General features: G+C 44.1%; 1 protein-coding gene and 1 non-coding gene across 3 annotated transcripts in view; both read left to right on the forward strand.

Annotated features, from left to right (window-relative positions):
* The window catches only part of RCOR1 (REST corepressor 1), a 119,509-nt gene that overhangs the window by 13,024 nt on the left and 81,181 nt on the right, over nucleotides 1-25,304 (forward strand). The gene's annotated exons all lie outside the window — the stretch shown is intronic.
* Nucleotides 3,450-3,518, forward strand: LOC120244611. Its single transcript, XR_005531588.1, has one exon. It is a non-coding gene; the product is annotated as a small nucleolar RNA SNORD2 (small nucleolar RNA).

Below are 25,304 nucleotides of genomic sequence, written 5' to 3' on the forward strand. Positions count from 1 at the left end.
CTGTCTCTCTCTCTCTCGTAGAAATAAATAAAACATTAAAAAAAAATTAAATAAAAAAAAAAAAAAAAGAAAATTCTAATCTTAGGGGCGCCTGGGTGGCTCAGTCGGTTAAGCGTCCGACTTCGGCTCAGGTCATGATCTCACGGTTCGTGGGTTCGAGCCCCGCGTCGGGCTCTGTGCTGACAGCTAGCTCACAGCCTGGAGCCTGCTTCAGATTCTGTGTCTCCCTCTCTCTCTGACCCTACCCTGCTCACGCTGTCTCTCTCTCTCAGAAATAAACAAAAAAAAAAAAGAAAATTCTAATCTTAAAAATTTCAGTATAGATTTTCTTTTTGTCTTGAGCTGTCCAATAATGTAGCCACTACTATATGAAAATATTTAAGTTTAATTTTATTAAAATTAGATAAGGGGTTCCTGGATGGCTCAGTTGATAGATCATGCGACTCTTGATTTTGGGGTGGGTCATGAATTCCAGCTCCACATTAGGCACAGAGATAACTTAAAAAAATCTAAATAAAACAAAAAATTCAGTTCTGTCACACGAACTGCAGTTCAGGGGCTCTGTAGGACCGTGCAGTTACTGGCTACCATATTGGATAGTGCAGAACAGAACATTTCCGTTACCCCGGGAAATTCTATGGGGCAGCATTGATCTAGAGATTCTGAGGAATTGAAAGTTTCATTGTTTTTAGTTTTTATAACTAAGAAACTTTGCCTCTTTCATCAAGGTGCATAGTGAAATGGGATATTGCTGCAGCCATTAAATACTATGGCTGTGTACTCAGTTCTTCTAGCTGGGTAGTTGTTGTTGTTGTTTTAAAGTTTATTTATTTATTTGGAGAGGGAGAGGGAGGAGAGAGAATCTCAAGCAGGCTCTGCATCATCCCCGGGAACTCAAATCCACAAACCCGTAAGATCATGACAGGAGCCAAAATGAAGAGTCAGTCGGTTAAGCCACTGACTGAGTCACCCAGGTGTCCCTGGGGTATTTGTATAAATGTGACTATTAAGATATTCATAATGAGGTTTCTTGAGAACACAGGTGGAAATGGAAAGCTTAGGAGAGCTTTATTTTTTGAGGTGGTTATTTGGTACCTAATTAAGCCAGAAAGATGATTAAGATGTATGGCTATATTGAAGAGAAATGTAGGACTTAAAAAGTCAGCAGTATGAAGGCTCAGCCTTGTCTTGAAAGATTAGGTTCCTAAAAACAGCCTTATTGAGGCATAATTGACATAATTAACTACATATTTAAAGTGTGCAGGTACATGTGTGAGAGGCTGATTGAAGCCCCTCCCCCACTGATGCTATGTTTGTCTTTTGTTTCATTCTGAATAGTTTCTGTTGCTGTGTCTTTTTTTCTTTTAATGTTGATTTATTTTAGAGCATGCACTCAAGCAGGGGAGGGGCAGAGAGAGAGAGGGAGAGAGAATCCCAAGCAAGCTCCTTGCTGTCAGTGCGGAGTCTGACTCTGGGCTCGAACTCATGAACCTTGAGATCATGACCTGAGCCGAAATCAAGAGTGGGACGCTTAACTGACTGAGCTACTCAGGCGCCCCTAGTGCTGTGTCTTTCAGTTCACTCTTCGTTTACCGTGTGTGATCTGCCTAATCCCATCCAGTGGTTTTCATCTCAGACATTATAGGCTTCATACCTTAGAAGTTTGATTTGGGTCTTCAAAAAATATACATATAGTTCATGTTTCTGCTTAACATAGTCTTTCCTCTAATGTCTTAGACACATTGAAATACGTTGTAATTGTTCTAATGCTTTTGTCTACGAATTCTATTGTCTGTCACTTCTCAGTTGGCTTTGATTGATTGATTCTTCTCCTCATTATGGGTCGCCTTTTCCTGCTTCTTTGCTTGTCTGGTAGTTTTTAATTTGGATGCCAGACATAATGAATTTTACTTTGATGGATGCTGGATATTTTTGTGTTCCTATAAATATTCTTGAGCTTTATTTCTGGGACGTGGTTAAGTTCCTTAGAAATAGTTCGTTTCAGATCTCTCAGCTTTGGTAGGCAGTGTCAGCAGCCTTCCGTCCGGGTAATTATTTCCCCTACGACTCAGGACTCTTGTCAGTGCTCCACCCAGCAGTCCGTGAATTCTGAGGTTTTCTACGTGGCTGTTGGGGGCCGGCACTGTCTTGGCCATGTGTGAGCCTCCTGGATTGTTCCCTTTTCTTGTTTTGGGTGATTCTTTACCCATAGGCTTCAAGCATTTTCTTGTGGGTGTGTATGGACGCGCTGTCAGCACCCGAGGGGCCGTCTGCACACTCGGGCGCTGTGGTCGTGCACGGCCTTCTCGCTTCTGGGATGTTCTTCCCCAGAGCTCAGGCCTGCCTTGGCTTTCCTGACCCCAGCCTGGCCCCTCAACTCAGAGAGACCGCCTGACTTGCCCTGAGTCCCTCCCCTCAAGCTGTCAATTGGAAACTCTCTTCAGTTGTAGGATTGACTTGTCTGTCATCTCTCCGGGCTCGCTGTGCTGTGCTGCTCGGTGTCCAGCGCCTTGAAAACTGTCCCTTCGTGTAGTTGTCTAGTTTTCAGTTGTTTGAGACAGCAGGGTAAATCTGGTTCATGTCACTCTACTTTTGACAAAAGTCTAGATTTTTTTAAAAGGTGGAAGCAGAGGGGCACCTGGCTGGCCCAGTTGGTAGAGCACGTGACTCTTGATGTCAGAGTCATGAGTTTGAGTCCCACATTTGGTGTAGAGCTTACTTAAAATAAATAAGTAAATAAAATGTAACCAGATGAATTGGCTCTATCTCCCCTCCTCTTTTTTTAAGTCTGTTTATTTAATCTCTGCACCCCGTGAGGGGCTCGAACTCATGACGCCGAGATCAAGAGTCACATGTTCTTCCAACTGAGTGAGCAGTGCCCCAGTTGTATTCCCTTTTTGTTAGAAAACATTGATATTTTATGTATTTTGCCCCTAACCTGTTTGGTTTCTTCTTGATGTTGTTTTGGCTTTTACGCTTTTAAATTTGGGTTTTATGTTCGTGGAAACATTATGTAATAATAATGAATGATAAATGTAATAGTAAAGAATAATAATGCTTTTAGAAACCATAATACCAAACTTTGTGTTTTTATAAAGCCACGATTCATTTCAGTATTCGTGATCAGGTGCTTCGTCTGATCTACCTGTTGATTGAAACTTGATGATTCTAGTCCACAATTTTCCAGAGGCAAATAATTGTTTTCAATTCATTCTTCCTTAAAAAGTAAATTATTTAGAGGTACCTGGGTGGCTCAGGCAGTTGAGTGTTCGACTTCGGCTCAGGTCATGGTCTCATAGTTCATGACTTCAAGCCCTGCATTGGGCTCTGTACTGACAGACAGCTCGGAGCCTGGAGCCTGCTTCAGCTTCTGTATCCTCCCCTCCCCCCACTCATGTTCTGTCTCTGTCTCAAAAATAAATACATGTTAAAAAAAAAAAAAAAGTAAGTTGTGAAATAATGGCAATCATCTTCTGGGACTGACCTGAAATGAGGAGAATACTCATTGCTGATCACTTGATTAAAAAAAAAAAAAAAAAGTAAGTTATTTAAAACTTACTACTTGTAGTGTATTTCTGAGAAAAGTATAATTTAGGAAATATCTCATTCCTGGACTGTCTTGGACCCAACTCCATCTTGCTGGGATGTAGGAAAATGAGTATTTGTGTGTATTACTTTTGAAACCCAGAATTTGTAATGTCGTCTAGTCATTTGTAGCTAGATGTCTTTTAGATTTTTGAACATCTGGTGCATTCATAGGCCATATATTGGTACTAAGCTCAGTTAGCGTTGTGTGGATCAGCCCGTGAGCCCCTATCCTGAGCCACTGATGGGTGTCCTGCTTGCTTGGCAGCAGGTTGTTGCGTGGCACTGCCAGTTTGTGCAGCATCGTCCATGCTCCGAGAAGCCGGGCGGGGGGTTGGGGGGGCAGGGACGTGGGCCCTGTACCCTGTTAAAGGTAGGGTATGAACTGGGAGAGCCGGGCTGTTACATAGTTTTGCATATTAAGTTTCTAGGTAATTTTTTAAGAGTTTTATTGCTGTAAAAAAAAGTTCTAAAACCACACTTGCTGCCCTATTAAGAACAAGTAGCGATAGCAAAGGGAAAGCGTTGATGCCCGTGATTTGGCGCATCGGCCCCACAGGCTTTGATGCAGTTGAGACAGAGCTGATAACCATTTGGCATTCTCAAAGCCTGACCTCAGATGTAGTCATTGGCCGACTGTGTTTTGCTGTGAAGGAAACAAACCACGAACATGTATGAAATTGGAATTACACTGTGGAAAAGTAAGATGAGATATGATGAGGTGTGTTTTAATTTTTTTTTTTTTTAACATTCATTTTTGAGAGACAGAGACAGAGCATGAATGGGGAAGGAGCAGAGAGAGAGGGAGGCACAGAATCCAAAGCAGGCTTTAGGCTCTGAGCTGTCAGCACACAGCCTGACACGGGGCTCGAACTCGTGGACCGTGAGATCATGAGCTGAAGTTGGATGCTCAACCGACTGAGCCACCCAGGCGCCCCTGATTAGGTGTGTTTTAGTTTTAGCTTTTTAGGAGCATAATTATGGACATGTCTGTTACCTTGCTTTTCACATATTCCACTTTTGTACTTGGTTTTAGGGACTCGTGGGAGAAAGCAATGTGCTGTTACACTCTTTCTTGCTGGTCTGAGAACACGGAATTTTTCTCAGAGGATATTACACATGATTTCCTAAATATTAGTAACTTTGCTATTTTTGCCAATGAAAAATTTAAACATGTAGAAAAATAGAATATTAATGAATCCTGTATGTTTAGCAAACAGATTTAATAATTGTAAAAGTTTTGCCATAATAAAAATTTTTTTTAATGTTTGTTTATTTTTGAGAGACAGCACCAGCAGGGGAGGGGCAGGGAGAGGGAGACAGAATTGGAAGCAGGCTCTAGGCTCTGCCCGACGTGGGGCTTGAACTCACAAACGGTGAAATCATGACCTAAGCTGAAGTTGGAAGCTCAACTGACTGAGCTACTCAGGAGCTGCTTACTTGCTTATTTATTTATTTATTTGTTTATTTATTTTAAAGTTTTTTTTAAATTTATTTTGAGAGAGAGCGCACAGTGGGGTAGGGGCAGAGGGAGAGAGAGAATCCCAAGCGATGGGAGGGCTCGAACTCATGAGTTGTGAGATTATGACCTCAGCTGAAGTTAGACATTTAACCGACTGAGTCACCCAGGCTCCCCATCATTCAGAAACTTTTAAATGAGCATCTGCTATTTTTCTAGATATTGTTGTAGGCATGGTGAGCAAACTTGACGTCTCGGCCCTCATGGAATTAAGTTCTAGTGAGGGGAAGGAAGTGAGGATGGATTTGAAAGCTCTTAGGCTGTTGGAATAGACATAGATTTTAGTTGTAGATGGGATGTGGGGAACAAGGAGGCCCCACTAATTTCTGGATTTCTGGCTTGGGTGACTTCATGACTGATGGTGCCATTCACTAAAATGGGCGTTTTGAGACTGAGATACCTGCACATAATTCAGGCAACATTGGGGCGCCTGGCGGCTCATTTAGTTAAGCAGCCAACTTCGGCTCAGTTAGTGATCTCGCAGTTTATGAGTTCGAGCCCCACTTCGGGCTCTGTGCTAACAGCTCTGTGGAGCCTGCTTCACATTCTGTGTCTCCCTTTCTCTCTGCCCCCCCTTCCTCAGAAATAAGTAAACATTGAAAAACTTAAATAATTCAGGCAATATTTATTGAGAATAGTTATGGACTCCTTTCCAGTCTCTCCCCTAAGTTAGGTCCACCTTGTGTGTCTTCCCATGTGTACCGTGTTACTTAACCTCCATTACAGACTTTCTCTATCTTTATTAGCTTTGATGTCTTCTCTGCTGCTCTTTGAAGATGGGAACCGCCTATATCATTTTTGTGACCCTCTTACAGACCGTCTACATTGGTTTGCAGAATGTAATTCTCATTACCTCCCCGGCTGCTGACCTCCCATAAGCCGCCATCATCTGTAACTTGAATCACTGCAGTAGCCTTCTAGTAAGTCTCTTGCTTCTATAAAGTGTAAGTCAGGGGCGCCTGGGTGGCTCAGGTGGTTAAGTGTCCGACTTCGGCTCAGGTCATGATCTCACACTGTGTGGGTGTGAGCCGGGTGTCGGGCTCTGTGCTGGCAGCTCAGAGCCTGGAGCTGCTTCAGATTCTGTATCTCCCTCTCTCTCTCGCCCTCCCCTGCTCATGCTGTCTCTCTTTCAGAAATAAATAAAAAACATTAAAAAAAAAAAAAGTGTAAGTCAGTATGTTTCTCTCCCACTTAAAACCTCACGGTGGCCCGCATCTCACAGTGGTCTTCTAAGACCTACTCGGTCTGGTCCGACACTACTACTATGACTCTATCTCCTTTGCTTCTCCCCGATCTTTGCTCAGATGTTACCATCTCAGTGAGGCCTGTCTTGATCTACGTGCCTCTCCATCTGTAAGTGTATTATCTCTAAAATATGACCTACAGACAATCTAGTACATGTTGTATGATCACAGCTCTATGACAGTTCTGGAAAAGGCATAACTGTGGAGACAGTGAAAAGATCGCTGGTTGCCAAGGGGTGAGAGTAGGAGGAGGGAAGTTTAAGCAGAGCACAGCATTTTTAGGGCAGCGAATCCACACTGTATGACACAGTAATGCTGGGTAATTTCATTATACATTTATCCAAACCCGTAGAACGTACACCAAGCACGGGTGCTAAGGTGAAATGTGAGCCCGGTGTGATTACGGTGTGGCAGTGAGGTTCATCCCTGGTAAGCAGCAAGCACTCTGGTGGGGGGTGTTGTACGTGTGTGGGAGCAGGCATATGTGGGGAATCTCTGTACTGTGCTCCCAACTCTGTTGTAAACCTAAAACTTCTCTAAAAAAAAGTAAAGCCTTTAAATATAAAAAGAGCACCATCAGAAATCTAATCACAAAAATCACCATTAAATATTCTTTAGTATAATTAAATCTCCAGTAAACTATTTTTAAACAATTGGTTTGTTTGAATCAGAATTCAGACATGAGCCACATTTTGCATTTTTTTTTTAAATAGCTTTTTTGAGGTATAGTGGACATTCAGTAAACTCACATTTAAAGTGTTTTTAAAAATGTTTATTTTTAGAGAGAGCACAAGCATGTGTGAGTGAGGTAGGGACAGAGAGAGAGAGAGAGAGGGAGAATCCCAAGCAGGCTCCATGCTCAGTGTGGAGCCCGACGCGGGCCCGATCTAATGGCTGTGAGAACATGACCTGAGCTGAAATCAAGAGTCGAATGCTTAGCTGACTGAGTTACCCAGGCGCTCTGATTAGTCTGACATATGCATCCACTTGTGAAATTATCACCACACTCAAGATACTGATTATATCTATCATTTCCAAAAGTTTCCTCCTGCCTCTTTGTAATTCCTCTTACCTGCCTCTCCTCTGAACAAGCACTGATCTTCTCCCTGTCACTGTAGATGAGCTTGCATTTTCTGAAGTTTTACAGAAGTGGAATCTTAAATTATGTTCCATTTTGTCTGACTTCTTTGATTCAGCATAATTATTTTGAGATTCATTCATCCACATTGTTGCATGTATCAATTATTTTTATTCCTGAGTAGTATTACATTTTATGGATATGGCATTTATTTTTTTATCCACTCATCTCTTTTAAATTTATTGTCAAATTGGCTTATATACAACACCCAGTGCTCATCCCAACAAGTGCCCTCCTCAGTGCCCATCACCCTTTTTCCCCTACCTCCCCCACCCCCCATCAACCCTCAGTTTGTTCTCTGTATTTAAGAATCTCTTGTGGTTTGCCTCCCTCCCTCTGTTTGTAACTATTTTTCCCCCGTCCCCTCCCCCATGGTCTTCTGTTAAGTTTCTCAAGTTCACATGAGTGAAAACATGATATCTGTCCTCTGACAGACTTCCTTCACTCAGCATAATACCCTCCAGTTCCATCCATATTGCTACACGTGGCCAGACTTCATTCTTTCTCATTGCCAAGTAGTATTCCATTGTGTATATAAACCACATCTTTTTTAATCCATTCATCAGTTGATGGACATGTGGGCTCCTTCCATGATTTGGCCATTGTTGAAGGTGCTGCTATAAACACTGAGGTACAGTGCATCAGCACTGCTGTATCCCTCGGTAAATTCCTAGTAGTGCTATTGCTGGGTCATAGGATAGTTCTATTTTTAATTTTTTGAGGACCCTCCATACAGTTTTCCAGATGGCTGCACTAGTTTGCATTCCCACCACAGTGCAAGAGGTTACCCGTTTCTCCACATCCCTACCAGCATCTGTAGTTTCCTGAGTTCATTTTAGCCACTTTGACCAGTGTGAGGTGGTATCTCATTGTGGCTTTGATTTGTGTTTCCCTGATGATGAGTGATGTTGAGCATCTTTTCATGTATCTGTTGGCCATCTGCATGTCTTCCTTGGAAAGATGTCTATTCATGTCTTCTGTCTATTTCTTCACTGGATTCTTTGCTTTTTGGGTGTTGAGTTTGGTAAGTTCTTTACAGATTTCGGATACTAACCCTTTATCCGATATGTCATTTGCAGATATCTTTTCCCATTCTGTCAGTTGTGTTTTAGTTTTATTGATTATTTCCTTTGCTGTGCAGAAGCTTTTTATCTTGATGAGGTCCCAATAGTTCACTTTTGCTTTTAAAATCCCTTGCCTTTGGAGATGTGTTGAGCAAGAAATTGCTGTGGCTGAGGTCAAAGAGGTTGTTGCCTGCTTTCTCCTCTAGGGTTTTGATGGTTTCCTGTCTTCACATTTAGGTCTTTCATCCACTTTGAGTTTATTTTTGTGTGTGGTGTGAGAAAGTGGTCCAGTTTCATTCTTCTGCACGTTGCTACCCAGTTCTCCCAACACCGTGTGCTAAAGAGACTGTCTTTTTTCCAGTGGATGCTTTTTCCTGCTTTGTCAAAGATTAGTTGGCTTCCACTCACCTCTTGATGGACGTTGTTTGGCTGTGACAGAACTGCTGTGAATATTCAGGTACAAGTCTGTGTGTGAACATAGATTTCTTTTATCTTGGGTAAAATACTCAGGAATGGAATCATATAGTAGTTGTATGTTTAAGTTTGTAAGAAATGGCAAACTTTTTCAAAGTGGTTTTACAACTTTACATGCCCACCTACAGTGTATGAGAGTTCCTGTTGTGGGGCGCCTGGGGGCGCAGTCTGTTCAGTGTCCGACTTCAGCTCAGGTCCTGATCTCACGGTTTGTGGGTTCGAGCCCCTCATCGGGGTCTGTGCTGGAGCCTGTTTTGGACTCTGTGTCTCCCTCTCTCTGACCCTCCCCTGCTCATGCTGTCCGTCTCTCTCAGAAATAAATAAAACATAAAAAAAAAATTAAAAAAGAAAAAAAAAAGAGTTCCAGTTGCTCAGGGCACCTAGGGGCTCAGTCAGTTAAGCGTCTGACTTTGGCTCACGTCATGATCTCATGGTTCGTTGAGTTCAAGCCCCGAATTCAGGCTCTGTGCTGGCAGTGCGGAGTCTCTGTCCCCCCACCCCCATCTCTGCTCCTGCTTCACTTGTGTGCTCACTCACTCTCTCTCAAAAGTAAATAAATAAACTTTAAGAAAACAACTAAAAAACATATATATACAGTATATAAAAAGAATTTCAGTTGCTCTACAACCTTCCTAACGTTTGATACGGTCTTTTTTTTTTTTAATTTGATGTTCTAATATGTGTATAGTGGTGTTTTATTTTATCCTCTGTTTCTCAAGTGACAAGCAATACTGAGTGTTGGTTTTTTATATGCTTATTTGCCATCCCCACGTCTTTGGTAAAATACTGTTCGCTTTCCCAGCTCTGTGGCCTAGAACCTCCCTCAGAGCAGGAAGTTGAGACAGTTGGCAGGGTCGTTTCTCGTTTCCATCCTCAAGGATCACCTGATCAGGTCCTTCGTCACCTGATGGCCATTGACTGGAAGACCATTGTTTCATATGTTTTGTTTGTTCTGTTTTTTAAGCTTATGTTTTTAATGTTTATTATATATTTTGAGAGAGTGAGCAGGAGGGACAGAGAGAGAGGGAGAGAGAGAACCCCAAGCAGGCTCTCTGCCATCAGCACAGAGCCGGATGTGGGGCTCGATCTCATGAATCTGGAGATCGTGTGTTGAGTTGATATCAAGAGTCGGATGCTTACCTGACTGAGCCCCCCAGGTGCCCCTGTTCTTTAGGGTGTTTCAAGGAAGAGGGTCAGTCTGGTTTCTCTTACTCTATCTTGGCCGAAAGCATACACACTGAGTTTTAGTATACAGATTTCTCCTTTTTTTGTTTTTGTTTTTTCTTTGTAATTAAGTTGTGGAAAACCACTAGAATGTCTGGTGGAGAGTTTCCCTCGTTTTAAATATGCTGATTGCATCCTCTGGCTGTTTTTTTATCATGTTCCTTTGTCCTCTATTTTCTGTAAACTGGTAGTTAGATTTAGAAGGTTGATTGATTTTTTTTTTTAATTAAAATTATTTTTGTCAGGAATAATGCATAGGAGCTGTTTTGATCATCCTATTTTTTAAAATGTTTGTTTATTTTGGAGAGAGAGAAAGAGAGAGACAGATTGCACGGAGGGGAGGGGCACAGAGAGGGGGAGACACAGAATCCGCAGCAGGCTTCAGGCTGTGAGCTGTCAGAACAGAGCCCGATGGAGGGCTTGAGCTCCTGGACCGTGAGCTCGTGACCTGACCTGAAGTCAGGTGCTCAACCAACTGAACCACCCAGGCGCCCCTATCCTATTTTTTTTTAATGTTTATTTTTGAGAGAGAGAGAGCGAGAGCGAGAGAGAGCACAAGAGCATGCATGCTTGTGGGGGGAGGGGAGGAGAGAGAGACGGAGACAGGATCCTAAGCAGGCTCTCTGCTGACGTTTGAGAGCCTGATGCGGGATTCTAACTCACCAACTGTGAGATCATGACCTGAGATGAAGTTGGATGCTTAACCAGCTGAGCCCCCCAGGAGCACTGACCATCTTATTTAGAATGGAAACTTCCACTGTACTCCAGGCCTCTTCGTCCTGCTTTACTCTTTCTTATTTTCGTAACACCTTTTAACATGCTATAAATGTACATATGTGTTTAATGTCTGTTCTAAAATATAAACTCTTGCTTTGTATCTAGACTGCTGTGTCCCCAGAGTGTAGAGCATTGTTTAGCAGATAGTTGGTACAAGATAAAATCTCTGGAGTAAGTGAAGAATTACAAAGGCATAAAACTGGTAAACTGCCCATCCTTCACTACAGTCCACAGAAGAGTAACGTTTCCTTTTGTTAGATTAGTTATGTTTAACAACATTATTAAAAGTTAGGAACAGTCCTCTGGATTTGGGCCAGTTAGAAACTCCCGAGGTGGATTTTGGAGGAGCGCGGGGCCACTGGCTCTGTGTCTTCCTCTGAGAAGGCCTCTTTTTGGTGGCTACCAGAGATGGATTGGCTCCTCGCAGTCCTGCCCAAAGCGAGCAGCCCTTTTCAAGCAGAAACGAAGAGCAGTGTCTCACGTGAGACTGCCCTCTGCCAGCCGACACGCTCCACCTGGATGCCAGGAGGTAGCCCAGGACCTTGGCGGTTCGCGGCAGGATCCTCACGCCCCCTCCCCTGCCTCAGCACACCTCGCGTCTCCATCACACTGTGCCTTGGGACCGTCGAGATGGATCTCCCCGTGTGCCCCTCCACCCGTTTTTTTTTTTTTTTTTAATCGGTCACCCAGAAGGCCAGAATTGTTGGGTCCCCCTCTCATTATGTGGATTCTAATCTCTAAGACTCTACCCACATTGATTTTTCTGATCCCATCTCCCACCTCTGACCTTCTCTCAAAGTCTTTACACGGAGCCTTCTGAAACTCAAGGTTCCTCAGCAAGAATTCCTGAAAATCCCTAGTTTCCTTGAATTTCCCTTACAGTCTTGTTCCAGTACAAAATTGGTTTTCTCCTGCAGGCATTGTTTTTTCCCTGCAGTGCTCTCAAGTAGTGCTGGCCTCCCCCCTACGTTCTCACAGGAGCAGGCCTGGAAGTGGGATGTCCTCCTCGTCCTTTATTGCCAGCTCCGTACCGTTCTTCTCTTTTCCCAAAAACACGTTGCTGTGAATGTGATGTCATCAGGTTACACCACTGACTCCTGCCTTTTGCTGTAACCTGCCTCCGCACGGCCCGCTGGAGGAGCGGACCTTTGTCATCACGGGGCGGCCCTCGTTCTTGCTCGTGTCGTCCCTGCCTCACCGCACGGCTCTGCCGGCTCCTTCTCGTTCGTGCTTGCGTACTTTTTTCATCTTTGTGCTTTTATCCTTTATTCTGATGATTTAGGTATGTCTAAACAGGTTTTTAGCCAAGGCATAAAAGCAAATCTTTGCTTTTACCTAAGGCATTTAGTTCCATTTACAGTTTCACTGAAAAGTATTTACTGATATATTTGTATTTAGATCTATCTACTCAGAGCCTTCTATTTATTTGACCCACTTGTTCTGTGTTTCTTTTTTGTTCCTTCGACCTTCTTTTGCATTGATTTAATGTTTATTATTTTTCAACCCTCTCTCCTTAGCTTGGGAGTTACATGCTCTTTTTAAAAATACCATTGGTGGTTGTCCAGAGGTTGCAGGGGTTTTTTGGGTTTTGTTTTTAGTTTTGTTTTGCAAGTTCTTAGGTTGTGGTAAAATAGACATAATATAAAATTTGTCATATTTAATCATTAACATTTTTTAAAAAATGTATTTATTTAGAGAGGGAGAGTGGGCATGTGCATGAGTGGAGGAAGGGCAGAGAGAGAGGGAGAGAGAGAGAATCTCAGGCAGCATCTGTGTTGTCATCGCAGAGCCCGACATAGGGTTTGATCCCACCAACCGTGAGATGGCCTGAGCCGAGTCGGGCGCTTAACCGACTGAGCCGCCCAGGCGCGCCTCTGCTTTCTGTCTCTGATTTTGAGTGCTCAGAGCATTTTATGTAAGTGAATCATACAGAGTTTGGTTTTTGTGGCTGGTTTACTTCACTTGGCACAATGCCATCAAGATTGAGCCATGTTGTAGCTTATGTCAGAATTTCTTTCCTTCTTAAGGCTGTTTGAAGGATAGTTTTGCAGGATATAGGATTCTTGCTTGAAAGTTTTTTCTTTTAGCACTTTGATTGTATTGGCCCACTACTTTCTGGCCTCTGAAGTTTCCTCCGAGAGAGACGGGGGTTGGGGGGGAGGAGGAGGGGGGCAGGCAGAGAGGGAGACACAGAATCTGAAGCAGGCTGCAGGGTCTGAGCTGTCAACACAGGGCCCCACGTGGGACTTGAACTCACAAACCATGAGATCATGATCTGAGCTGAAGTTGGACACTTAATCAATTGAGCCCCCCAGGCGCCCCTGGCCTCTGAAGTTTCTGATGAGAAATCTGCTGATTAACTTATTGAGGATCTTTTGTGTGCGATGAGTCATTTTTTTTGCTGCTTTCAAGGTTCTGTTTTTGTCCTTGACTTTGGAAAGTTTGATTATAATGTGCCTTGGTGTAGGTCTCTGATTTATTTCTGTGGAGTTTGTTGAGTTTCTTAGATGTTTATATTCATGTCTTTCATCAAATCTGGGAAGTTTTTAGCCAGTATTTTGTCATATCTTCTCTCTGCCCTTCTCTGACTTCTGGGATGCCCACAACTTGTATGTTGGTCTGTTTGATGGTGTCCCTCAGGTCCCTTATGCTCTCTGTTCATTTTTCTTTCTGTTCAGTCTTTTCTTTCTGTGCCTCAGACTTGATAATTTCTACTTTCCTATTTTCAGGTTCCCTGATTCTTTTGCCTACTCATGTCTGTCTTTGAGTCCCTCTAGTAAATTTTTCATTGCATTTTCAGCTCTGGAATTTTTTAGTTTCTTTTTAGGTTTTCTATCTCTTAATTGATTTTTCCATTTTGTTTATACATTGTTTTTTTTACTTTCTCCACATCTTTATTTAGTTCTTTGACCATTTTTAAAAGTTGTTTTAAATCTTTGTCTAGTAAGTCTGCCATCAGTTCTTTTAAAGGGATAGTTTCTGTTAAAAATTTTTCCCCTTGAACTGGCCATACTTTTCTGTTTTTTGTATGCATTGTGATGTTGTTGTTAGAAAGTGAACATGTTGGGGCGCCTGGGTGGCTCAGTCGGTTAAGTGTCTGACTTCGGCTCAGGTCATGATCTCACAGTTTGTGGGTTCGAGCCCTGCGTCGGGTTCTGTGCTGACAGCTACCTCATAGCCTGAAGCCTGTTTTGGATTCTGTGTTTCCCTCTCTCTCTGCCCCTCCCCCACTCATGCTCTGTCTCTTTGTCTCTCTCTCTCTCTCAAAAATAAATTAAAACATTAAAAAAATAGAAATAAAAGAAAGTGAACATGTGATTCTAATAATGTGGTTAACTCTGGAAATCAGATTCTCCCCCTTCCCCAGGTTCGCTGCTTTTGTTGTTTATTTACAAATTCATCTATTCTTCCTTCCCCTGTATTGTAGACTGTCTCTGTGTCAAGGATCATCCTGAGGTTAAACGTAAGGTTTCTCTGAAGTTTTTAAAAAATTTACTTACTTATTTTGAGAGAGAAAGCGTGTGGAGAAAGAGAATCCTGAGCAGGCTCCACACTGTCAGCGTGAGGAGCACGATGTGGGACTTGAACTCATGAACCTGTGAGATCGTGATCTGAGCCAAAATCAAGAGTTGGACACTCACCCAACTGAGCCACCCAGGCGCCCAGGGTTTCTCAGATCTTTCCTCAGACTGTGCCTTTCTCTGGGCATGTGTGGTCACTTTCTGATTTTCCCTGTATAATACATGCATTTGCCTTTTTTTTTTTTTTTTTTAAAGTAATCTCTCTACACAGTGTAGGGTTTGAACTCACAACCCTAAGATCGTGAGTCACATGCTTCACCATTGAGGCAGCCAGGAGCTGCTATGCGTTTGGTTTTGTATGGCCTAGTCATCAAGGCCTGTTGCCCAGAAGGTGAAAATGAGAAAAATGAAGGGTTGTGTGTGTGTGTAAGGGCACAAGCTTCTTAAAGTCCCCTGAGAGTGACTCAGCTAGGGGATGAGGGGCTGCTTTGGTGTGGGGGTGGTGCAGCACCAGTGACGACCTGCTTCTTGTCTGCACCTCTGTTTTCAGAAGCAGCATTGTGTGGTCAGAGCACAGCCCATTTGGAAGACACTGTTTGGAAGACGCAGTGCTGTTCGCCCACCCTGGCTCCTACATGTGGTGTATACAGGCAGTGCCAGCAGTGGAGTCTGTGCACGGCCTCCTGCCCTGCGGCGGGGGGCGGGGATGCGTAACCGCCGAGGTTGACCAGCGTTAACTGCAGTTTACCGCACAAGCCTTTCTCTGGAAGGTGCAAGCTTTCAGGAGACTCCAGAGTTCCAGCATAGTTCCATCAGACAGATTCTGCCACTTAGCTGTCTAGGTGGGGAGGCAGATTTGTGGGGCTTCCTCCTCTTCCATCTTCCTGGAATCCTCTCCCCTAGAGATTATAATTTATATCTTTGATTTATCTCTCTGTTGTAAACTGGGTGCTTTTACCTTCTTGAAGGGCAGTTCAGCCCACAGAGTGCTTAACCCCGCCCCCGCTTCGCTCCCTTCATAGTCTCAGTCTTACATACACGGATTCCTGTAAGAAACTATTATCTTCCACAGTTCTTTCATTTGGACTTATTCACATTAATCATTGACCATTGACCATTTCATTATCCTTCATTCCTTTCTGTACCTGCTGAATTCGTATCTGGGTTCGTTTGTTTGTTTGTTTGTTTGTTGTGCCTGAAGACTATCTTTTGTTATTCCTTTCAGTGTAGGCCTGCTTGTGATGAGTCTGTCTGAAACTGTTTTTATTTCAAGTTTATTCTTTTTTAAAAAAATTTTTAATGTTTATTTATTTTTGAGAGACAGAGAGACAGAGTGTGAGTGGGGGAGGGGCAGAGAGAGAGGGAGACACAGAATCTGAAGCAGGCTCCAGGCTCTGAGCTGTCAGCACAGAGCCTGACACGGGCCTCGAACCCACGAACTGCGAGAACATGAGCTGAGCCAAAGTTGGACACTTAACCGACAGAGCCACCCAGGCGCCCCTTCTAATTTTTTATTCCCCACTTTTTGGATTAATTTTTTTTAATGTTTATTTCTGAGAGAGAGCGCGCGCGTGAACGAGTGAACAGGGGAGGGTCAGAGAGAAAGGGAGATACAGAATCTGAAACTGGCTCCATGCTCTGAGCTAAACATGTGGGGCTTGAACCCACAAATCACGAGATCATGACTTGAGCCGAACTTGGCTGCCTGACCAACTGCTACCCAGGAGCCCCTGTTTCAAGTTTATTCTTGTAGGTTATTATTATTATTATTTTTTACAGATTCTTTTTTTTCTTTCATAGTTTATCGTCAAGTTAGTTTCCATATAACACCCAGTGCTCATCCCCACAAGTGCCCTCCACCGTGCCCATCACCCCCCTTCCCCTCCCCCCACCCACATCAGCCCTCAGTTTGTTCTCAGCATTCAAGAGACTCTCATGGTTTGCCTCCCTCTCCCCAACTTTTTTTCCCTTTCTTTTCCCCCATGGTCCTCCGTTAGTTTCCTCCTAATCCTCCTATACGTGCAAACATATGATATTTGTCCTTTTCTGCCTGACTTATTTCGCTCAGCATAACACCTTCAAGGTCCATCCATGTTGCTACACGTGGCCAGATTTCTTCTTTCTCATTGCCGTGTAGTATTCCATCGTATAGATAAGCCACATCTTCTTGATCCGTTCGTCCGTTGTTGATGGACACTTAGGTTCTTTCCATGTCTTGGCTATTGTGGAGAGTGCTGCTGTGAACATTGGGGTACATGTGCCCCTGTGCATCAGCACTCCTGTATCCCTTGGGTAAATTCCTAGCAGTGCTATTGCTGGGTCATAGGGGAGTTCTATTGTTAATTTTTTGAGGAACCTCCACACTGTTTTCCAGAGGGGCTGCGCCAGTTTACATTCCCACCAACAGTGTAGGAGGGCGCCTGTTTCTCCACATCCTCGCCAGCATCTAGAGTCCTCTGATTTGCTCATGTTAGCCACTCTGACCGGCGTGAGGTGGTATCTCCGTGTGGTTTTGATCTTTATTTCCCTGATGAGGAGGGACACTGAGCGTCGTTTCATGTGTCTGTTGGCCATCTGGATGTCCTCTTCTTGTAGGTTATTATTATTGGATATAGAATTGTAGGTTGTGTTCTTTTTTCCTTTTATTTTTAAAAAAAAATTTTTTTTTTTAATGTTTTATTTATTCCTAGGAGAGAGAGAGAGACAGCGTGAGCAGGGGAGGGTCAGAGAGAGAGGGAAGTCACAGACTGAAACAGGCTCCAGGCTCTGAGCTGGCAGTCAGCACAGAGCCCGACGCGGGGCTCGAATCCACGAACCGCGAGATCACGACCTAAGCGAAAGTCGGACGCTTAACCGACTAAGCCACCCAGGCGCCCCTATTTTTTCCTTTTAGAGCTTTAGGAGACTTGTCGTGGCGTTTGAGTTTCCCATCCTTTTCAGTAGTAGGTTAACTGTCAGTATCACTGTGACTTTCCTGTTTCCCAGGCTATTTTAATTGTTTGCTCTTTCTTTTAGCTATTTTATTGTGGGGTTCCTAGGTGTGAAGTTTATCATCTTTCTTTGTTTTCTTAAAGTTGAGTCTACTTAAGATTCTTAGAGCTTTTTGAACCTTACAGTGGCTTACTGTCTTTGTTAATTGTAGACAGCTCTCAGTCGTTTCTCTGGACTACTTCTGTTCCCGTCTCTTTTGTCTTTGTTTCTGGAATTTCAGTTTCATTATGTTCTGCATCTCTGTCTCCCTGGCCTCTAAGTCTGTTTTCCACATTTTTCTTTCCTGGACTTCATTTGAGATCTTTTATTCTAACTCATCTTTCTCTTTTTATCTGTCTATCTTCTTTTAAATCCATCCATTGAGTTTTTAGTTTCAGTTGTGTATCTTTTTTTTTTTTTTTTTTTTTTAGTTTTAGAGCCTCCATTTGGTTCTTTTTCTATAGTTTCTACTTCTGTGCTAAAATTCTAAACCTTGTCATTAAAGTCCTGGAATATCGGAAATGAATAGTTGACTCTTGAACAACACGGGTGTGAACTGTGCAGGTCCACTTGTATGCAGATTTTTTACAGTACAGTAAGTGTATTTTCTTTTCCTTATGACTTTCTTAATAATATCTCTTCTCAAGTTTCTGTTATAAGAATACAATATATAATACATATAATCTAGAAAACACGTGTTGATTATATTATCAGTAAGGCTCTAGTCAACAGTAGGCTATTAGCTTTTGGCAAGTCAAAAGATATATGTAGATTTAAAAAAAATGTTTATTTTGAGAGAGTGCAAGAGCATGTGAGCGGGTAAGGGGCAGAGAGAGGGAGAGAGAATCTCAAGCAGGCTCTGAGCTGTCAGTACGGAGCCCAGTGCGGGCCTCCATCCCACAAACCATGAGATCATGACCTGAGCCATAATCAAGAGTTGGCCGCTCCACCAGCTGAGCCACCCAGGCCCTGTCTGTACAGAGATATTTGACCGCTCAGGGTCTGTAGCCTACCCACCACGCCTGCAGTGTTCGTGTGTCAGCGGTAGGCATTGTTAAATCTGGTAACTCATATCTGGAATGCTCGTGGTCTGTTTTTGTTTTATATTTCTTCTGTATTCATGTTGTACTATTTACTCATGTGCCTGGTCACTTTTGATTGTATATTTTATATCATGCTTGCAAATGGAAAATTGGTTATAAAAAAATTTGAGGCCTAGGAAAGTATCTTTTAGGGAGGTTTTATTTATACTCACACTGTGGAGTCACTTTACTCTCAGTAGAAATTGCTCAGGGCTAACCTGAAGTCCCTTTGAGGGTCTGTCTACTTCAGTTTTATTCTTTTTTTTTTTTTTAAGTTTATTTATTTTTGAGAAAGCAAGAAAGAGCACAAGTGGGGGCGGGGCAGAGAGAGGGGGAGACACAGAATCCAAAACAGGCTCCAAGGTCTGAGCTGTCAGCACAGAGCCCAACGCAGGGCTCGAACCCACCAACTGTGAAATCACGACCTGAGCCGAAGTTGGTCACATAACTGACTGAACCCTTCAGGTGCCCCTACCTCCGTTTTATTCTTTACTTCCAGAGTACAGCCTTTCGGAGCTCCAGTTCAGTGAAATGGCCATTCTCAGGCTGCTGCTCTCTCGCCATCTCCCCACTGGCAGTACTTGAAGTCAGAGCCGTTACCCTAACACCAAGAGCCTGTCAGATGCGTTATTCAGTGTCTCAGCCTCTCAGTGCTCTCCTCTAGAATTGGCAAATACCTCTGCGGGGGAACGTGACCCCAGTAGCTGTATTTCCCTTCCTGAGCCTCAGTCTCTGCTGTGTTCCAGCCCTATCTTGTTAGCTCGCGGGTTCCTTTAAGCTGATGTTTTTGACATTTTGTTGGGCTTCTCTGCTCATCCTCGGTGGGTCTGAGTTACTTAGTTTATTACTAGAGTAGAAGCAGTTTCTGCTTTTGTCACCTGCTACAGTGCAGTGTCTGTAGTCTCTTGTGAGTTTTGTACGCCTGAAGACAGTCCATCCCAGAGCAACTGTGAGTGGCTGAACAACTACTGAACAATAGTGACATGATCCTTCAGATACTTTGGCTTCTTAGTTCCTTGACCTCTCTTGCATGTATCCTGTTCTCTGCCCTACCTTGGTCACCCATTCTCTTCGATTACCATTATGTGAAAAAACTCTGTCACCCCACTTTCAAACTTAGTGCTCTGACCACCTCTTCCAGACTTTATAGCTCACACCGTCCGCCATGCCATTTCCTGCGGTCTTCAGCCCCGTCGTAAATGTCAGTTCATTGTTCCTGCCGCGTTTCCCCTGATCACTCTCTTGTCGTTGTTGACCATACACTCCATAGTCATTACAGCATGTCCTCTACTCATATATTCTCTTGTTTTCTCAGTAATCATGGCTAAGCCAGAATCTGTGTCTGAGCCTGGACTCCCTGGAAAAGATGGCAAGAGTCCGTGTGCTGGTGCTTTATTTGGAGTTAGAGCAAGGAGGGGAAAAAAGAAGAGGCAGAGAAGGAGGGAGAACAAATACACAGTGTTGTGTTTCTTTTTTTTTTTTTTTTTTTTTTAAATATTTTTATTCACTTCTAGGAGAGAGAGAGAGAGACAGCATGAGCAGGGGAGGGTCACAGAGAGAGCCCGACGCGGGGCTCGAACCCACGAACCGCGAGATCATGACCCAAGCGAAAGTCGGACGCTCAACCGACTAAGCCACCCAGGCGCCCCGCACAGTGTTGTGTTTCTAAGCTATCACAGCTTCAGGAGAACGTTAGGTGGGTGCACGGCCCTCCTGGGAATCTCTAGGGATCCTGGCACCTCTCAGAGTGCTCCTGGCTGGGGGGGGGGGGGGGCAGGCAGGTAGGTATGTGCAGGTGGACAGTTGAGGAATTTGATGGCCCTTTCACATCTTCTCTCTCTTAATGGTCAGAGTTGCCCCATAGAGTCTTAAAAATTTTTTTTTCATGTTTATTTTAGAGAGAGAGAAAGTGCAAGCAGGAGAGGGGCAGAGAGAGGGGGGCAGAGGATCTGAAATGGGCTCTGTGGTGATGACAGCAGTGAGCCTAATGTGGGCTCAAACCCGGAAGCTACGAGATCATGACCTGAGTCAAAATTGGATGCTTTAACTGACTGAGCCACCCAGGCGCCCCTGCCCCATAAGGTCTTAATTATTCTCTGCTTTCGGGTTATTACTTGGCCACTCCAGGCATCTCCTGGAACAGCTGCTGAATTTGGTGCTAGAGCTGCTGTGGCTTCTGTCACAGTGCATGCACACGGGGACGGCTACCAAAGCTTAGCCTCTTGTCAGCCCTGGGTGGGGGGGGTGGTTAGAGACAGTGGTGATGTTAGGAGAGAAGACATGGGTAGGGGGCTGAGGCTGATGATCACCTGCAACTTGCACATTTTTGCCAGGCTTGGTGGGGCAGTTCCAGCAGGGAAGTGGAGCAGTAGGCAAATCCAAGTGTGTTGGGGGGGGGGAGCGCCTTAACTGCGTCTGTTAAGACTTCTGATTATTCTTTCGCTTGTGTCCGTACAGCTGAATGTGGTTAGAGAAACCAGACTGACTAATCTCATTTTAAAATCATGACCACCCAAATCTTGTGGGCCCCATTACAGGTTATATTCTGTTTTCCTACTCTAGTTACTCTTCTAGAGAGTATTTGAATATCTCACTTTAAAGTTTCCATTTTTCCTTCCCCCTTTTTCCTTTATTTAAATAAAGTTTCCTTTATTTAAATTTAAATAAAATTTCTTTTATTCAAAAAAATTGAAGCAGTCGGAAGTGAACTTCCATAGGCTGTCATTCTCAACAGCGTGTCAACAGGCTGTTCTGTCTCACTTGTTTAAAAAATTTTTTCTTGATAATTGTCTATATTCTGTTTTCCATTCTTTTCTCCTGTTCTCTTCTTGAGCACATTTATTTCAGGTTTTTGTCTCCACCGCTCCTCCAGAATTGCTTATAATGTGACTGGTGACCTCCATGTTGCGAGATCTAATGGGCAGCTTGCAGTCCTCCCCTTATTTACCCCAGGAGACCCAAGGAGAGCGCTCCTGTTTGCAACTTGATTAGTTTAGGGTTCTCCAGAGAAACAGAGCCAGTAGGATATATGTATTAAAGACATTTGTTATAAGGCGTTGGCTCACGTGACTGTGGGGGCTGAGAAGTTCTTAGATCTGCCACTCAGCAAGCAAGAAACGCAGGAGAGATGACGGTATACGTTTTAGTCTGAGTACAGAGGCCTGAGAGACGACCAGGAGATCCTGTGTCCCAGCTCCCGGCTCAAGCGTCAGGCTGGAGAAGTTCCTCTTAGCCTTGTTGTTAAGTTAAGGCCTTTAACTGATTGGATGAGAGCCACCCACGCAATGGAGGGCAAGCTGCTTTACTGAGTTTACCAATTCAGATGTTCCTCTCATCCAGAAATATTCTCACAGACACACCCAGAGTAGTATTTGGCCAACTCTGGTACCCTGTGGCCTGGTTGAATTGACACATAAAATCAACCATCACCAAACCCTTTCTCCCCCGGGACATCTAGAACAAGATGCCAGTTTACCTGGAGGCGTTCCTGTCCCCATCGCCCCTGACCTCAGCTCCCAACGACGCCTTTCTTTTCTCCACCCTAGTCACAGGTGCCTACCTTCTCGTTCTTGACCATTGCCAGATGTGTTCCTGCCCTTAGGGTCTCTGCACTCACTTCTCTTCTGCCTCCAGTGCTTTTTTCCTTGCTTCTCTACCCCTCTCCTTATCCTTAAGCCACATGGCTCCTGGTCTTCTTCTTTCCCTCTGCATAGAAATGCCATGTTCTCACTGAGGCTTTTCCTGGTCATTCCATCTAAACATTTCAGCTGTTTCCCGGCTGCTTCCTGTACTCCTTCCTTGCTTTATTTATTTATTTTTTTTTTACCTCATTCACTCTTATCATTATCTAACATACTTCTTTATTTATCTTATTTCTTGTCTGACTCCTGCAGCCAGAAGGTAAGCTCTGTGAGGTGAGGGCCCAGCTTCTAGAATAGCTCCTGGCGCAAGTGTGTCTCTCGTAACAACTTCCTGTTTTTTTAAAAAAACATGGATGGGAACTCTTTCCAGTAAGTTTACAAAATAGAGGTTTTTAGCCTCAGCTCTCAGCAGCAAGCACCTTTATTGGCTCACAGACGCCTTTGCATATGTCTTTTATAGATACGCCTTTTATAGCCTAACTGTGGATGGGCTGACGTAATTCTGAAGGCACCAAGCCAGGCTTCTCGACTCTCTTCCTTCTAGTTGTGTGTGTGTGTGTGTGTGTGTGTGTGTGTGTGTGTGTGTAAGAACCAGCTTTGTGCTGGAGAGCTTTACAAATAACATCTTACTTAATTCTCGGAACGGTCCTGCCGCACAGTGGTATCACCTCCATCGTGCAGAGCGAGGCAGATTTAGAAAGCTTGAGGAACTTGCCTGAGCTCTCAGCTAAGTGGGAGAATCCAACTTGATCTAGTCCTGTATTCTTGACTGTTATTGCATTAAATGTCACCTCCTACATAGATTGTTTTGTGTCCGGCAGGAATTTAGGAATGTTGACCAGGCTGTTTCATCCCTTTCAGCCATGATAGTGTTAAATATTCAAAGTGGCTCCTTAGCATATACTCAGCACAAAGCAACCATTCAAAGTTAGGTATCCTTGGGACTCCTTGGGGGCTCAGTTGGTTAAGCTCCCAACTTCAGCCCAGCTCGTGATCTGGTGGTTCAAGGGATCGAGCCCCACATTAGGCTCTGTGCTGACAGCTCCGAGCCTGGATGGAGCCTGCTTAGGATTCTGTGTCTTCCTGTCTCTCTGTCCCTCTGCCACTTGTGCACACACTCTCTCTCTCAAAAATAAATATTTAAAAAAATTAAAGAATTTTTCAAAGTTAGGAATCCTTTCTAAGATTAGTGCAGAAATAACGAAACCACAAGCCTTTCTCAGCATTAGCCCTCCCAGATCTTCTGAGGCTTAGTCCACATATTAGGTTTCTGGATCTGAGGTACATACGGCATCTATATGATTAGAAGGGTGGTGGTGACTGCATCATGAAGGGTCTTGCCCTTCCTGACTCGAGTTATTGATCAGCCCCATCCACCTCTGGCATATTCCCTGAGAGATTACAGGAGCCCCCATCTTCTTCATGGGCAAGTGTAAGAAACCACTCATATTTCCTGAGTCTTGCTTCATTGGATAGTTGTTCTGCTGGGCTTATTTGGAGTGTGTCGTTTGGTTGCTTGGTGGGCTTGGTGTCATCTGGTGGCCTCACTGAGATGCTGGGACAGCTGGGCCTGTCATTTTTCCAGTGGGAGAGGTCTCTGGTAGGATAGTCAGATTTGTTAAATAGTGGCTCAGGGCTCCCCAAAGCAAGCATCTCAGAAGGACGATACAGAAATTGCTAGTCCTTTGGAAGTGCAGGCCCAGGACTGGCACATCACCATTGCTGCCATGTCTCCTTGGGTAACACGAGTCAGCGGACCAGCTCAGAGCCGTTGTGAGAGCTGACTGCACAGGGTGGGGGGCAGGTTTACTGGGAGCAGACTGGCCCAGACTACTTTATTTTTTTTATTTTTTTTTATTTTTAGGAGATAGAGACAGCGTGAGCAAGGGAGGGTCAGAGAGAGAGGGAGACACAGACTCCGAAACAGGCTCCAGTCTCTGCGCTGGCAGTCAGCACAGAGCCCGACGCGGGGCCCGAACCCATGAACCGTGAGATCACGACCTAAACGAAAGTCGGACGCCCAACCAACTAAGCCACCCAGGCGCCCCTGGCCCAGACTACTTTTGAGAGTGAACAAGGGCCTATTGAAAATTATGCCACGTTGACAGGTGTTATACTGGAGCTGTCCAGAACTAACCTGGACATATGGTCATCATAGCCTTGCTTGTGCCCGGGAGGAAGCAAGAGATGGGTGTCACCTGATGTGATTCTCCTAGTGTGAAAATAGGACCGTGTTCAGTAGGCTGCGCATGTTTTATTATTTATATTTATTTATTTAAGTGTTTATTTTTGAGAGAGAGAGAGAGAGAGAGATGGGGGGGACAGAGAGAGGGGGACAGAGGATCTGCAGTGGGCTCTGTCCTGACAGTAGCAAGCCCAGTGTGGGGCTCGAACCCATGAACTGTGAGATTGTGACCTGAGTTGAGGTCGGACCCCCAACCAACTGAGCCACCCAGGTACCCCTATTTTTATTTTTTAAAAATGTTTGTTTGGTTTTTTTTGAGAGAGAGAGTACATGCACACAAGCCAGGGTGGGGCAGAGAGAGAGGAGAGGGAATCCCAAGCAGGCCTCCTGCTGTCAGTGCAGAGCCCGACTTGGGGCTCAGTCTCATGACTATGAGGTCATGACCTGAGCCCTAATCAGGAGTCAGATGCTTAACTGACTGAGCCGAGTAGGCGCCCCTGCTGCTGGTGTTGTAAGTTGAACATGACTTCTAAAGACAACCCAGTAACTCCGTCTTGGATGCTCAGTGACTGTGGAATGAATTATGCAGTCTGACAGTGGAGGGGAAACTGGCTTTTAACTTACTGAGATGATTTTGTTTGTTGGTCTCCAGTGGGTGGCTTTCCAGAGATAATTTTCAAGTTTAACTGTGGCCGTGTGTCATTTTCACCTTACGTAACTCGGAGACATCTCCTAAGGTACAGCTTACCTCTGCTCTGTAGTTAGTCAGATGATCTCAAAGGTCTCTTCCAGCTCTGCAGTTGTTTTTTTTTTTTTTTTTAAATGTTTTATTTATTTCTAGGAGAGAGAGAGAGAGACGCGTGAGCAGGGGAGGGTCAGA

Source organism: Hyaena hyaena, unplaced genomic scaffold (assembly GCF_003009895.1).
Source record: "Hyaena hyaena isolate Hyena2069 unplaced genomic scaffold, ASM300989v1 scaffold_386, whole genome shotgun sequence".
NCBI classification, from domain to species: Eukaryota; Metazoa; Chordata; class Mammalia; order Carnivora; family Hyaenidae; genus Hyaena; species Hyaena hyaena.